Genomic DNA, 16,353 nt, shown 5'->3' on the forward strand with positions numbered 1-16,353 from the left:
TCTGTTTTTGCAGCCTATGGTTACCCAGAAGAGTTGGTGAGCGACAACGGCCCACAATTCACCGCCGAGGACTTTGGGGTCTACCTGCAGCGGCATGGCATAAAACATACCCGGATACCACCGTATCACGCAGCCTCGAATGGAGCCGCTGAGCGCCTGGTACAAACTACGGAGACTACCCTGTTGAAACAAGTAAGACATGATCAACTCACCGGGGGGGGGGGGGGGGGGGGGGGGGAAAGGACTATTCTGGAACGAGTAAACGATTTTTTGTTGGCGTACAGGAATACACCAAACTCGGTTACTGGGAAGACCCCAGCAGAACTGTTTTTGAAGCGTCAACCTCGTACACTGCTTTCACTGATACGACCAAACTTTGCAGGAGACATGAGGACTAAGCAAGAACGCGAAACTGCACTACGAAACGGCCGGAGAGGTCGGGGAGAGTCGTTTATAGCAGGTGACAAAGTACTTGTAAAAACGACTAGAGGCGAGGAAGTGTCCTGGGAAGAGGGGCTGGTAACTCAAGTTGTGAGCCCCACTACATATTTGGTAAATGTGAATAATCGAACACGGTTCATCCATATGGACCATCTCCGTGCAAGTTGGGCTTCTTCGACTGGGTCTGTTTTTCCTGAGATCCCAACTCCAACACCGAGCGCCACAACGGAAGCAGTCCCGGAGGGCAGCCGCGCTGGTCAGCTACCCAGGGCGGAATCTCCTGCTCCGAGGTTCCACGCCGCTGAGCTCCCGAATCAAGGCACCGGCTCGGTTCCACACCCAGAGCAGCCCCTCGAGATACCTGAGCCCGATGATAGACAGCACACTCAACACAACGCTTCTGCCTCCGAGCCTTCTGCAGCTGCTCAGCAAGATCAAGGCGACGGATCTGCCTTTGCGTCTTCCACAGCAACAACGCTTCGAAGAGGAAGCCGGACCCGGAAAGCACCGGACCGCTACCAATCGTACGAGTTTCGTCGTCAAGCCAAGTAGACTCGACCGTAATGACATGTATGGCGGTTTTAAAGGCGGAAGGAATGTTATATCTGTAAAGGTCGCATGTGATTCGCCCAACGTTATTACGTCACTCTTGCTTACGTCTATAAAACAGACTGTCTGGCCGTAATAAAAGTTCAGTACGTTCCAGCTACCCGGAAAGCCTGTCTGCCTGCGATGCTGCGATAGAACACTTCCATTTCGTAATGGCGATTTATTCTGCATCCCGCGACCACTGCAACTTGTGTAAGTCTCGTGTGGCAAAGTGAAGTCTGGTGATGCTTGCAGTCCACTTTTGGGAGCAACCGACCATTCTATTTCTTCAAGTCACTCAGCGGCATTCTCCCTCAAAGTTGGAAATTGTGTGCTTCGTGGCGTGGACACAGATAATTAGTGTCCGCAAATTATTAGGTATTGTCCTTGGACGACAATCGACAGCAGATCAACTGTCCTTGCATTGCTGCTCACCTGCTTTGTCGTGCTTACCTGCCGGCCAGATGAAGTGGATCACGAGCTTCGGGGTAATGTCGGCACGAGGGACAAAGACCGCCGAAGATAATCCTCAATCTTTTGCGGACGCTCGTCGAGACGTGGTCGAGGGTCGTTCCGCACGAACCCTTGCAGGCCAATTCATTTGTACGGGCACCTCCAGTAGACATGGTCGGCCTCATGCAATGATAGCAGAGTGGTTTTCAATCGGCAATTCGCAGCACCTCCGTTTTCCTCGGTGTAATTTGTTCAGCGCGGACCTACGCTGGTTCTTCCCGATGTCAGGAACGCTTCGGAGTTGGGGTGTCTCGTTGAATTGGCATTGAATAGTAACAGGTAGCCGGTGGTAGTCGTTTTGACTTCGTGGCATAAGTCGCCCTCGGTTCGTCAGATGCCGCTTTGCTCAAAAAAGTCTCCAGTTGAAGTGCCTGTCGAACTTCTTCCGAAACAATCTCGGCAATCAAAATAAAAGCCGGGCAACAGATGGCAGGAACTAGCTTCCTTATCTCCTCCCGGACACTGTTGTGGATGATGTCGAGGATGCCTGGGGGGCTGGCGTCGAAGTTGCAGCTGGACGACTGGAGTGTCGAGACGCTGGGGAGTTGTTGATATTGACATGCTCGGGCCTGCAGCGTACATTCAATGTTGGAAGCCTCGGTGATATGAACCCTTCGACTGCTGTCGTGGGGTTGCGGACAAGGCTGCCGAAGGTGTTGTCCCTCAAATGAAGGACATGAGGTTCTTAGCTTCTTGTCTTCTGTAGCATCAGGGTTGGCGTGGGTGCTCGATCAGGCGCAAAACATCCTCCACAAAGGTGGTGACGCTCTTGCTGGGGCCGTGTCCTGGACAGAATCAGGAATTCGGCTCCCTCTCGTCAATGTTGGCTCATGAATTGCACTTCAGCTCGATCTTGCAAACTTCCCACAACGTTAAGAAGAATTCCTGGTTCTCAAACCAGTGCCTGGCAGTTTCTTCCACGAGAAGTATGGGTTCTGCACGAGCTGGTTGTCCATCTACCCACTGTGCCGGGTAACACGGTCATATGGTCATATTGTTCAATCCAGCCCCCGACGTCTTATGCACCTTGCATGAAAGGGCATCACAGTGCGAGGTGCGACAGCCATGCAAACGATGGCGGGAGCGGAGCGGACGTGGTTTGCTGCTAGAGGTTTGTCATTGTTGGCTTAGTGAGCTTCGGTTTTTCTGGCAAACAACGTAATTCCAATGGTTGTTGCTGGTAGGAGCGACTGGTTTGGATTTCAAGTTCTTCGTGGTGTATTTCTGAGGTTCGTCCTTGTGGTACTCGCTCGTCTTGCAGTTTTTCTGCCGGGCTCGGGATAGGACTTGGTTCCCGGCTCGCGGGGGGTTTAAGACGCGGGGGTTTAAGATGAAGCAGCGTCAAAAGTCCCAGTGACTTTTGACGCTGCTTCGTCGATTCCGTTAGCTCGTAGCGTCGACTTGGGACGAAAAGTCCCTCGATGCTTCTTCATACAAGTAACGACAACTAAGCGAATGACAAAGTACATTCCGTTGGAACAAAATGGCGTCCTTAAGTTCACTCTTCTGCTGTGCTCCACCATTCGCTTTCTAAAATTTGCACCGTAACGCAGCTGTCGGCGCTTCAAAGAATGTCGCTACCTGTAGGAAGTTCTTATCTAGGAACGTTAGTTAGGACCAGACGCCAAAGTTTCGCAGCCTTCCGTGATCTGATTTTTAAAAAAAAAAAAGTTATCGACGATTTTCGGGAAGTTTCAGCGGGAAGATGGCGGCTGACGAAGTTCGCGAATGGCGTCAGTTCGAGGGACGTGCCTCAGGCGAAATGGGAAAAAGCGCTAGGGACGTAACCTGTCGCTTTTTTTTTTTTTTGTTCTTTTTTTTTTCTTTTTAAAACTTAGCCCTATGAAACATTCCAAATGTATCTGCTAGTCAAGTGCAGAGTAATTTTACGCGATTACAGCATCCAAACATTTACTTCAGTTAATGAACGTATTTATTGCGGGTGAGGGAACGCTCGGTTCACAGTTCCTACGTGAGCAAATTTTCTCCGCGTTTGTCAAAAACAGGGTTACCAGATAGCTCTTAACTGATATAGCCAAATGGCTAGTCAGTGTACCCCGAAAGTAGCCAAAAGCCAAATATTTCCATTGCCCAAAAGTAGCCAAAACTTCTATATTGCGTTTACAAGCAGAAGGCGAAAGCTCTGCTTCTGTATATGTTTATATGAGATATAGTATGCAAAATCAAAGTGTTAAGAGATCCAGAAAACAGTTTATTTCAAATAATAAAACAAAAAGCTCATGTGGACCCATTTGGACAGTCTCATGCAATGAACAATATTATTAGAAAGCATTTGTCCCACTCGTACTAGCTCAGTACAATACCTTAGATTTGAACCAAGCGAAACGTTCGTCGGAAGGCTTATAATCTTTGCAACACTCTTTCCTCCCAAAGAAAGAAAAAAGACTTCACATGAAGGATGCTTTCCAGGGTTTCTTGAGATATCCTACAGTATACAGAAGAAAAGGGGAAAATTTCGCGGATATCGTGCAAAAATTGGACATAGCCCAAAAATAGCCGCACGTAGCCACATAGCCAATTCGCCAAATTTCGACTCCAAACCTATATCTAGGTAGCCGAATCTGGTAACCCTGGTCAAAAAGCCATTGAGAATATCTCTGCGTCCGACGATTTTGCGGCGAAATTTTCTCCGCCCCTTTGCACCGAGTGGACACTGTCGGTAGAAGCACCATCGAGGCCCGGGCGCACGAATAATGCGTACACTTATGTGCCCATGATGTATAGGGGGAACAGCACAAAACAGTCACCCAAGTCAACACACACACAAAAGAGTAGTAGTAGTAGTTTATTGTAAAGTGAAAAGGGGGTAGAAGCAAGGCGAAAGGTTAGTCTCCCAGTGGTGGGGTCAGCTTTCTCGCCTTGCTAGGAGGACAGGGGGAACCAAGAGTGGTTGAAGGAGAGGTGGCGTAACAAACACTATGATACACTATAATACACTATGATACACTATTTACACTGTAATACAATATTGAACGAATTGGGTGGCTAATTGTGATCTTGGTCCTTTCCTGACGTATTACAGGCTGCTATAGCCTGCGGATTTTAAATAGTCAAGCAGTGCTCTTAAAGCTTTTGTTCTCGAATGCCGCGAACCTGTCGGGAACAGGAGTGACTTGGTGTTGCCAGCTGGAATGTTAAGCTGTTTGAGGGTGGTCACAAGTGTTTCTCGGTGGTTGCTCACCGCTCTGCAATGCCAGAGAATGTGTTCGATGTCCTCCGTGGCACCACAGGCACTGCAGGCTGGGGATGACAGGCGTTTGATGAGATGCAGTCGAGAAGCGGTTCGGGCGCAGCCTACCCTTATCCGATGAAGTAGAGCTTGTTCCAGCCTGCTGAACCTTTTCTTGGGAATTGTGTACGGCGGTGTTCCAGCCGCAGTTTCAGGGCCAGGGTGCAGTTGCTGAATGGCTTTTTGAATAAGGCTGTTTGACGAATTATATGGATGTACGGAGATTGTTGGTGTGACATTCCCATGAGCGGCACGTGCGAGAGAATCCGCAGTCTCATTTCCTTGAATGCCAACGTGGGAAGGGATCCACTGAAAATGGATGGATGCACCTTCGACTGCTGCCTTCTGCACTAGGTAGGCTATAGTGCGAGCTAGCGGAGATGCTCTTTCCAGGTTCGTGAGTTGCCTCAGAGCTGCTTGGGAGTCAGAGAAGATGACAAAGTGGTGTAGCTCCGCGTGCTTGAAAATTTCTTGTACGGCAAGCCAGATGGCAGCAAGCTCGGCACATGCGGTGTTCATGCAGATGTCCAATCGACCTTTCGTGTGAATTCCAAGTTGGGGAATGCAGTAGGCAGCTGTGGCGGATTTTCCACGTATGCTACCATCTGTATATATGTGCGTTTGTCCTGCGTAGTCTGTGGTTATCAACTCTTCAGTAATAGACCTTGCTACGAAATCTGCGACCCTACCTCGCCGAGGCAGGTCAGGAATAGTTGCCAGTATTTGCAGTTTCTCTTCGTCACGGTGAGGCGAAAGTGTCTCTGGAACGTTAGAAGGATAGCCGATTGTTGAACGAAATGCTTCACCCATCCTTCCCAAAAAAGAATTATGCCTGGCTGTGATGCCTTCGATGAGTTTGATTGCATTAGGTGCACTGTGGAGCCTTGTGAAATGTCGAAGCACTCGTTCTTGTGCTTGATTCCGTAGTGGGGAGTCGCCGGCTTCTACGAGTGTGGGCACATTTTGTGATGAGCAGGGCAGGCCGAGGCAGAACCTTAGCGCCGTTCGGTGGAAAGTTTCCAGAGTTGTCCATTGTGGTCTTGCTATGTCGAGTAGGGGAAGTGCGTAGAGCACTCTGCTTACAATGAGACCCCGATAGAGCGTCAACAGTGATGACTGGAACGGACCCCAGTTTTGACTCGCGATGCGGTGAAGAGCACCACATAGTTTACGAGACTCTTTCATGACGTGCTTAACAGCAGGGCGCCAGTTCACTCTGTCGTCTATAATGACGCCAAGGTATTTAACTTGTGTCCGCCTTCGAATACGCTCTCCTTCCACGCGAAGTCTCGAGAATTCGGAACGTAATCGCCCTCGTGGTCTGTAGGTGAGTGCGGAGGTCTTAGCAGTAGACATTGTGAGGCCAGCGTGAAAGAGGAATGCCGAGGTGGTGTTAAGTGCCTTTGGGAGTTTTGCTTCAACTGTTGTTGAGAGGAGCGTTGGATCAGCACACCACAGTACGACGTCGTCAGCGTATATTGCACATTTGACTGGAAATATGCTTTCCTTTGGCAAAGCAGGGGGGAGTGCTGCCATGACAATATTGAAAAGTAGCGGGCTGAGGACACTTCCTTGTGGCACTCCTTGTGTGCATTCGCGTGGCGTACTCAAATGCCTGGCCAGTCTAACTTGGAGCGTTTGTTTGTTTAGAAAAGATCGCACAAACGCCAGGGCCCGACCTCCCACCCCGATTAATTGCAATCTCTCTATTATTATGTCGTGAGGAAGAGCGTCGAAAGCACGATGTATATCCAAGAACACAGCATGTAGAACATGTTTCTGTGCTTTGGCCTCTTCAAGAGACGAGGCAAGATCTCCGATGGCATCTGCTGTGGATCGACCTCTTCTGAAGCCCGACAGTTCGTGTGGGAACGCGTTTGTATGTTCAAGTTGCCAAGTGAGACGGCGGTGGATCATCCTTTCCATTAGCTTGCAGGTGCAGGACGTCAGCGATATTGGGCGATATGAGGACAAGTCATTCGCGCGCTTTCCTGCTTTCTTGACAGCTATCACGGTCGATTGTAGCCAGGCATCGGGTAGTACTCCTCTCTGCCAAATGTCGTTGAAGTAGGCGAGTAGTTTGGGTCGGTCTTCTTCGTCGATGTTTTTTAGGGCCTGGTTAGTTATACCGTCAGGTCCTGGGGCACTCCGTCGACGGCAGTTTGACAAGGCTTAATTTAACTCTGATAATGTGAAGTCGTCATCAACTGACTTTTTGGGGAAGTGTAGAACGGGAGGCCTGGGTTCAAGAAAAACCGCCTTCGGTGAGTTGATGTGAGCGGTGAATTCATCTGCAAATCGTTCTCTGAGGGTACCGAATGAGATTTTGTTTTTGATGGCGATTGCTGCGAAGTGGTCTTTAGGTGGGACTGCAGTGAGTAGGCATTTTACTGTCGTCCATGGGAGGCGGGATCCAGCGTCAGTGTTTAGTGAATTACTTCTCTGTTGCCATTGATGACGGCCAAGTTGTACGGTATATCTGCGAAGCTTGGCCTCAATTCGTCGTGATGTTGTCCAGTCTTGGGGTCGCTTAGAACGTCTAGCTATTCTTTGAGCTCGCCGGGATGCGGCGCGAAGGTTCAAATATGTCAGGTCTGGGACTGGTTTTGTTGTTGGGAGCGTTATTTGCTTAGTGACGACTTTGAAGGCAATGGTTACGGCCTCCTCAATTGCTGGAGGATTTTGGCCTGTTAATATCGTACTAAGGGTTACGCGATAAACGTCCCAGTTGGTAATCTGAGGCGTTCTGATCTTCCGTGGATTGGCCGTGATGGGGAGGAGCAAGATGGGCACGTGGTCACTTCCCCATGTGTCAGGTTGTGCATTCCAGACCATCTGTATTTCGGGTGATACAAATGTAATATCGAGAACGCTGTCTGTTTTAAGAAGAGGACGAATGAATGTTGGCGATCCGTTGTTGAGGCATCTTAAGCCTAGATCTTTCGTTACATCAATGAGCGCATTTCTCCTTTGTGTGGTTGTGTCACTTCCCCAAACAGGGTGGTTTGCATTAAAATCTCCGCACCATATAATTGGCCCAGGACAGCGTTTTCTGATCTTTCTCATTTCATCGGGATCCCATGGTTCGTGAGGACGTATGTAGCTTGAGACAACAGTAATATCACGCTTGTCCATTCTTATTGTTACGGCTGTATGTTCACCATATAGAGTGCTCAAGTCGCTAAGGTCGATATCCATTTGTTTGAGGTGATTCTGCACGAATATAGATGCCCTAGACTTCCCGTCGAGGTGCGGTGTCTTACTGTGATATTGGACGTATGGGGATAATCGATGAGGTCCTTGTACATACGTTTCTTGAAGAGCAAGAACATTTGGTTGAAGCTCCAGGAGGCGGCGGCAAAGTTCGGAAAGTCGAGGTCGAAGAGTATTAACATTCCACTGGATGATCGATGGAAGCATCTTGATACGACCTGGCGCTACCGGCGCGCGCACAGGGGATCCTGCAGCGTTGCTCTCAGGCATCGCTGTGTTGAGAATTTTTCACGATTCCGACAATAGCTGTCTCAAAGAGCATCATTCCTTGTAAAATTGTCTTCAAGGGGCTTGGTGGCATTTGTGCACTGGCGCTCCGCAGTGCAGAGAAGATGAAGCCTATTATGCTATCGACGGATGTGGCTGATTCTTGCGCTGGCTCCTCAGACACACGTCGACCAGAAAGTACATCACTGTATGCAAGGTTTCTATTTGGTCTAGTCTGGGTCATTTCTTGTCGATCCTTCTTCGCATCTGACTTTCCTGAGTTTTCTTTATCAGTGGATGGAGAACGTTTAGAAGCGATATTCATTGACCTCGATGCAGCTCTTTTTGACGAGTCCTTCTTAGGTTGATTTTTTCGTCCTGCTTGCGCATGGGAACGATCTGCGTGCGTTGTTTCTTTTTGGAGCGCAGGATATTCTTCTTGTGCTACAGGTAGTTCACGTTGTGTTTCAACAAGCTTTGGTCCGTGAATGAAAGATTTTTTCCTTGTAAGTGCTGCCAGGCGTACCTTGCAATTTGCATAAGAAGCAGGATGGTCACCGAGACAGTTTGCACATTTGGTGGGAAGTGTGCCAGGGCATTCTTTGGACGAGTGTGGTTCTCCACATCTTTTACATTTTGTTTTCCCCTTGCAGTACTTTGCAATGTGGCCGAGGGCCTGGCAGTTGAAACACCTTGGAGGTGCTTCAATGTACTCGGTTACCTCGTGCCGTGTGAAGCCGAGGTTGACCTTGTCCGGTCGCTCGGTGTTTGGACGGAATGTTAGAACCACTCGGTCGGTTGGTTGGGCAACATCTGTTGCATTTTCGCGTCGCTGGTAGAGCCGAAGAGCGGCGATCACACCGGCTGGTCCCAGAAATTCGTTAACGTCATTATCAGTGTACCACTTTGGTACCCCTTTGATTAGACCGAAGTTTTGTAGGTACGCTTTGGGTATTGTTGCTTGTACCGGGATCCCACAAAGGCAGTGCACTTTGAGAAGTCGATGCACAGTCGGTACTTCTGAGACATCAAGTAAAAGACCTCCCCTCGCTGTAAAACGATGTCTTACGATGGGCGCGCCAGCCAGTGTCTCTACTTCAGCAGACAATTTCAGCGGGTTTTGTTGCTGCAACCGCTTGTCCTCCTGCACGGGCGTTTAATGTTTAATGTTTTATTTGCTCAGGAGAGCGCGGCACCGCAGAAAGGCAAAAGCCCGTACCAAGGAGGCCCGCGGTGCCGTGTCTAGTAATGGTGATTATGTGATGATGTAATGTACAGATGAAAGTGATGGTGATTATGATATGCTGTGTTAGGCCTAGCAGCAATCTTCGCGGTGATGGTCTTCGCGGTACTGCCATGGGCTGCTTACTTCTGGCAGGCCGGTCTCTAGCGCCTGGAGAGGGCTCTTCGCGTGCCATACTTGCATACGAGCCGGCCGAATTACCGGCGGCGCAGGGAGTCCAGCACCCCCGCAGGGGTTGGCGCCGGTGTTGGCCAGGCGGCGGTCTTGACGAAAGCGGGCCTTGAAGTCTCCCAGCTTGCGGTCCAGCTTGTAACTGGGCAGCGTGAGAACCCCCTGTCGATCGAAGACATGGTCTGTGGCACTGGTTCGGCTGGTTCTCTGACGATCGAAAAGACACGTCTTACCGTTAGAAGCGTTTAGAAGGACTGGAACCCCTGTCGTCCTCTGTCAACGATGTTGCACTAAGGTGAACTCAGAGTCCTCTCCGGCTTCCGTCTCTTCCATTTTTTCGGGGTGGTCGTTCACTGATATCTCCTCATCGTCACCGTCTCCCTTACGTCGCTTAGTTTGGGGGCTTGTGTTCCATTGTAGGTATGGTCTGATTCGGTAATATCCGAGGTCGTGGCTGGGGGATGTCCATCGGCACAGGACATACCAGGTGTACCCCTGCCTCGGAAGGCCAAGGTTGACTTGAATGGGCGTCTTGAAATATACGTGTCGGAAAATTGAAACAAGAGAAGAAAAAATGGCGACCTAGTCAAATAGGATTCTTCTTCCTCCTCCCACAAAAGAAGGAGACACGCAGCGCTGACTAACAACTCTCTGTTTTTTTTTGTTTTTTTTTATTGATGTGAAAAAGGAAGCCAGAGAAATTAGCCGGGAAGTATCTCCTGACTTGCTACTCTGGTTAGGGGGAAGGGATGTGGGTACAAAGATATAGTAAGAGTTAAAAACGCACGAAAATAAATAAAAATAAAACGAAGAAAATTAAAATCAGTCTATATCTTGTCGCAGCGTTAGAGTTTCTTGTTGAGACCGGTCGCCGATAGGTATCGCAAGAGGGCATTTGTTGCTGTTGTGGCAGAGACTTCGTTTTCCCACGGTCCCAGTATCTTGCAGACGGTGAGGTCTTCTCCAGAACGTAGTTGCATTTCTTTTTGCAGTTGAGTGCGTTCCTCTTCATACTGAGGACATTCCAGCATGACGTGTCCTAAGTCTTCTATAATTCTGCAGTGATCGCAGTGTGGAGAGGCAATTCTACTTATGCGGTATAAGTATTGATTGGTGTAAGCTACTTTTAAACGTATTCGGTGTAGTACAGCTTGGCGCCGACGAGTGAGACCGCGAGGTACGCGAAACGTTAGGTGAGGATCAATAGCTCTTAAGTGTGTACCTTGATCGGTTGCGTTAGCCCAGAGGCGTGCAGTTATAGTCTTCCCCAGGACTCTTATTGTACTATTTATGTCCGTTCTAGTAAATGGGGCTTGAACTTCGTGTATAGAGCTTTGAGCATCTGCTGCCACAGCGTCAGCCAATTCGTTGCCTTGAATGCCGCAGTGACTTGGTATCCACTGAAGACATATTTCATTACCTTGACAAACTGCGTCCCAATGTAGTTTGAGGATTTCCAATAATATCTGTCCGTATGGGCTTTTCTTACATGGGTGCTGGAGTGACTGAAGGGATGATTTAGAGTCTGTTATTATTGTCCAAGGTCGAGGAGGAATTGTTAGAATATATCTTATCGCTTCACGAATAGCTACCAGCTCGGCAGCTGTGGACGACATCCTATGGGAGAGCTTATAACCCCTTTTTAAGGAATGTGCGGGAACTACCATACCAATAGAGGACTGATTGAGCGTTGTGGACGCGTCAGTGTAAATGTGACATGAAGATAAGTGTTCAAAATGAATGTAAGGTAAAGAGAGCTGTCGAAGAGCGACAGCGGGGAGCATTGATTTCTTTGTAATACCCGGAATAGTGCTATAGATCTTAATTCGAGGTAATGACCATGGAGGAGTAGAGAGTAAATTGTATCGCTGAAAAGATGTTGGAAGAATGTGCGTGTGATCGAGGATCTCTTGTGCAATGCGGCTGTAGAAGCACCTTTCCGGTATGTCCGCTAAGTGATGGGCTTGGTGCCTCGTAAGATGGCGCATATGATTTCGAAGAGTTTCCTGCGTACGAAGAGCTGTTATGGAAAAGCAGTGGGACTCTGCTATTGTGTCTATGGTGGATGTACATTTAGGAACACCTAGACAAACTCTGAGTGCCTGTGCTTGTAGTGAGTGTAGCTTCTTTGTGTTAGTAGGAGAGAGGCCATGCATTACAGGAAGGCAGTAACGAAGAATTCCAACAAATAAGCTATTATACAGGCGAAGAAGGGCACCCGTCGAAGTTCCCCAGGTTGTTCCGCTTATGAACCGGCCAAGGTTAGGAAATGAAGACAACTTCACTTTCAGATAAGACAACTGGGGATTCCATGTTAGGCCGCGATCGATAAAAATTCCAAGAAATTTGTGAGATGAAACATAGGGTATTTTAGCACCATTCACTTTTAACGGGTATCGATCCATTTTCATTCGTGTGAAGGCAATAGCGGCAGACTTTTCAGGGGATATTTCAAGCCCGCGCATTGCCAGAAACTGAGATACGTTAGCAAGTGTACCAAGCAGTCGAGTCTGTATGCTCTTAAGGGAAATTGCAGATGTCCAAATACATATATCGTCGGCGTAAGTTGTGATGCGAGTGGATTTCCAGCCCATCTTAGAAAGACCAATAAGAGCTATGTTGAAGAGCACAGGACTCAAAACCCCCCCTTGAGGTACTCCTTTCTTTAGAACGTGTTGTGCTGTATCTCCCTCTTTCGTGCGCATGAAGATCGCTCTGTTACGTAGGTAATCAGCTATCCAGTGATAAAGACGACCACCAATACCGATCGTTCGAAGGCCTTGTAAAACAGCGGTATGACTTACATTGTCGAAAGCACCTCGTACATCCAGAAACACGGCTGTTGTTATTTTCCCACGAAGTTTTTGATCTTCAACGTGAGTAACTAGATCTATAACGTTATCGATGGAATTTCGACCCTGTCTGAAGCCGGTCATTGTTTCGGGATACATTGACTTCGACTCTAAAAACCATTCTAGACGTGAGAGAATCACGCGCTCCATGCATTTTCCGATGCAACTTGTCAGTGCAATGGGCCTATAAGATTTCATATCCAATGGAGATTTGCCAATTTTGAGTACAGGCACAATTCTAGCTATTTTCCACTCTTGCGGAACGTTGCCAGTGACCCACGAATCATTGAATATATCTAAGAGACGCTGGCTGCCTTCATGTCCAAGGTGTGCCAGCGTGCCATTGGTAATTCCATCTGATCCAGGTGAAGAAGAGTAATTAAGTGACGCCAGAGCTTGATCAAGTTCTTGGGAAGTAATTATAACATCAATCTCGGTGGAGAATTGGTCAGGGGAATTTTCAGTGTCCACGATTGGTGGACTGTCGCTGGCCACAGCTGGCAGATCCACTAATGAGGCGCAATAATCCTCTGCAATATCCAAGAGTGACCTTCGCAAGAATATTGAGAGGGCATTGAATGGCGATCTTTGCTGCGGTGTGGACCTCAAGCCCCGCGCAATATGCCATATTTGTGTCATGGGAGCACGTGGATCAAAAGAAGCACATAGCCCTCTCCACTTCTTTCTAGCGAGCTTGTCTAAGTGACGGCGGATATGTTTTTGAGTTCGCCTATCAATCCGAACGTCGTCAGGTAGTTTAGTGCGCCGTGCTCGTCGTTCTGCACGCCGCCGGATGGCACGTAGACGCTCATATTCCCCATCGACCTCGGTGCGCGAGGAAGGGAGGTGGACGGATCGCTTGCACTCAGTTACTGACTGCTGAATGGTGGAAATGAACTCATTGTATGTACTCGTGTCTCGCAGCTTTAAATCAACGTTCTCCTTAAAGGACGTCCAATCAATGTACGAAATCAGGTTTCGGTGAAGTTTGGGTTGTAGGCCATGTAATGTGATATACGTTGGTGTATGGTCACTACCATGGGTCTCGACATCTGTAAACCAAGACGCTCGAGATACTAGTTCAGATGACAAAAATGAGACGTCGAGACAGCTGCTGCATCGAGTGCCACGAACATAGGTAGGTGTCCCGTCATTTAGGACGCAGAGATCGTGTTCGTCCACTAAATCTAGAAGTTCCCTTCCACGGCGTGTTGTTCTTGCGCTACCCCAAGCTGGATTATGCGCATTAAAATCACCGGTCACTAATATAGGGTGAGGACACTGCCTTATGATGGTATTCAATCTGTCGACATCGAAGGGACATGATGGAGCAATATATGCAGCGATCACAGTGAATGAAGGCCTCCCCTTACTAACGGTTACGCTGACATATTCATTGCTAGGGTGTGATGAGATGTTATGTGTAATGTATGTTAAGCCTTTTCGAACTGCGACAAATACGCGACTAGCACCAGACTCTCGATTCGATTGAAAAACCTGGTATCCAGAGAGACGAAAATCTGTTGGTACACGTGACTCACTAACCGCCAAAATCGGAAACTTATATTTGAAAATGAACTGTCTGAAGTCAGAAAGACGTGAACTTAACCCTCTTGCATTCCACTGGAATACTGTCGCACGTTTCACATTATCTTCAAAGGAGAGGGCATTAGCCAGTAGATTGGCACGAGCTACTCAACAATGCTGTGATCGCAGGTTCAAGGACCAAAAGTCCTTCAATTATATTCTTAAAGGTGCCGGATGGCAGTTGGGAAATCGAGTTTCGAATGATAGAAAATACAATACTTATTATGTCGCTGACTGTCATCGAGCCGAAAGCAGTAAACGACGGCTTATGGACTGGAGTAGCACGAGTGGCTGCGTCGATGTATGTGCGCTTGCCAGCCGGTGGAGGCAGCACAGGAGTGCTTGTCGTCTGTCGAGGAGGCGGTGGCTCACTACCCGGCACGTTCTTTGTCGCCGCTTGCTCATTCGAAGAAGCCCGCTTTGTCTTGTTTTTCTTGTTGCTCTTCTGTAGCTGTTGTTGAGAGGATGTCAAGTCTGGTGAATCTTGAGGAGGCAGAGGTGGATAAGATTCCAGAGGGGGAGGAGCTTCTTTACTCGGAGGGTTCTGACGTGGTCCTCGTACGAATGTCTTCGCCTTGTTAAGAGCAGCTAGACGTACCTTGCAGTTTACATAGTCTGCTGGGTGTTCTCCGTCGCAGTTAGCACATTTTACAGGTGAGTCGCCCTTGCAGTCTTTGGTTAGATGGGGTCCTCCACATTTCTTGCACTTTGTGCTTCTTTTGCAGTATTTGGCTATGTGACCAAGTGCCTGGCAATTGAAGCATCTGGGTGGCGCCTCAATGTACTCAGTGACCTCGTGCTGAGTAAACCCGAGGTTTACTTTCAACGGACGTTCTGTGTTCGGTCGAAACGTGAGCACGACACGATCAGATGCTGTTGCGGCGTCACCAGGCTTTCCACGGCGGCGATAGAGGCGGCGAGCTGCGACGACACCTGTCGGTTGGAGGAAGTTAGCCAGTTCAACATCTGTGTACCACGCGGGTACCCCCTTGATTAATCCGAAGTTCTGTAGGTACGTATTCGGTATGGTGGCTTGTACTGGCATGTCTCCAAGGTTGCGGATTCGCAAGAGCTTGTTTACCGAATTTACTTCTGCGACTTCCACTAGGAGGCCACCCCTAGCTGTAAAGTGATGGCGCAGGATGGGGCAACCCGCTGCCGTGTTGACCTCGGCACTCAGCTTCAATGGGTTTTGTTGCTGGAGGCGATGTGCTTCGTTAGTGGGCGTCAGAAGTACTGGGACTCCCGTTGTCCTTTGTCGGCGGTGTTCCACAAGGACGAAGCCTTCTAGGTCACCCTCTGTTACATCTTGGTCCATTTCCTCGTTTACTGCTGCTGCCGGTACTTTGGCAGGTGTCAATGAATGATCAGCAGAATCACTGTCGATGTCGTTGTGTCGTTTTCTCAATCCAGAAAGGCCCGAATGATTGTCTTGAACGACATGGTAAGCGTGGTCCTTGTCAGCGGGAGTCTGCTGGGAGCACGATGGATCCCACGCTGATGCCGGCAGAGACATGCCGGGTTGAGGGGCTATTCCGTGTCGGTTACCTGAAGTAACCCGTGCCGCGATGAGCTGCGGACGGTTCGCGGTGACGTCTGATGTCTTAGATGCCAGTCAGTGGTGTGTGGACGGGGTTAAGGACGATCAAGTCAGAGAGCAAAGAGTTGAACGTCCAATCAGTTCCCTGATCACGTCAATTCACTCTTGATCACGTCAATCCACTCAACTCTCTGGTATGTTTACACGTTTTCTTCTTCTTCTATTTGTATCATAGACTATACTCTGTTTGGCACATTGATACTTTAGACCCATGTTGTTGTAAAAAAAACTATCTCCAAACTCCGGTCTAAAAACATGCTTTTCGTGCAAGGCTCGTCAAATTATGAGGCGCTGGAGAAATGCAGCCTTCTGCGTTAAGTCCTTATTTCGAACTCTTTTTGTTCGCCTTCCGCCCATTGAAAAGCATGCGGCAAGGGCCTTAGAACGCACCTGGTATCGCTGCGCCGCAGCGTTCTTCCGCAACATAAAGTTCGTCTGCTTTCCTCGCCGTCACCATGGCAACGAACACCGAATGAATAGAAGCACGCACGGTACCGCCGCGTGAAGCTAGCAACAGCTGACGCCATTTTACGAACGCCGTCTGCTAGCCAAAGCCGAACGCGGTGTGTCAGATCAACCGCCTCCGCCGGTGCGCCGCTAGCAAAGACGACGAAGCTGTGACACGCCG

General features: G+C 48.8%; 1 pseudogene; it reads right to left on the reverse strand.

Moving 5' to 3' along the window:
- Window positions 1-8,267: 8,267 nt before the first annotated feature.
- Window positions 8,268-15,641, reverse strand: LOC120838690 (annotated as a pseudogene).
- Between the last annotated feature and the right edge of the window lie 712 nt (window positions 15,642-16,353).

This window comes from Ixodes scapularis, unplaced genomic scaffold (genome assembly GCF_016920785.2).
Source record: "Ixodes scapularis isolate PalLabHiFi unplaced genomic scaffold, ASM1692078v2 PGA_scaffold1__304_contigs__length_218370807, whole genome shotgun sequence".
Lineage (NCBI taxonomy): Eukaryota > Metazoa > Arthropoda > Arachnida > Ixodida > Ixodidae > Ixodes > Ixodes scapularis.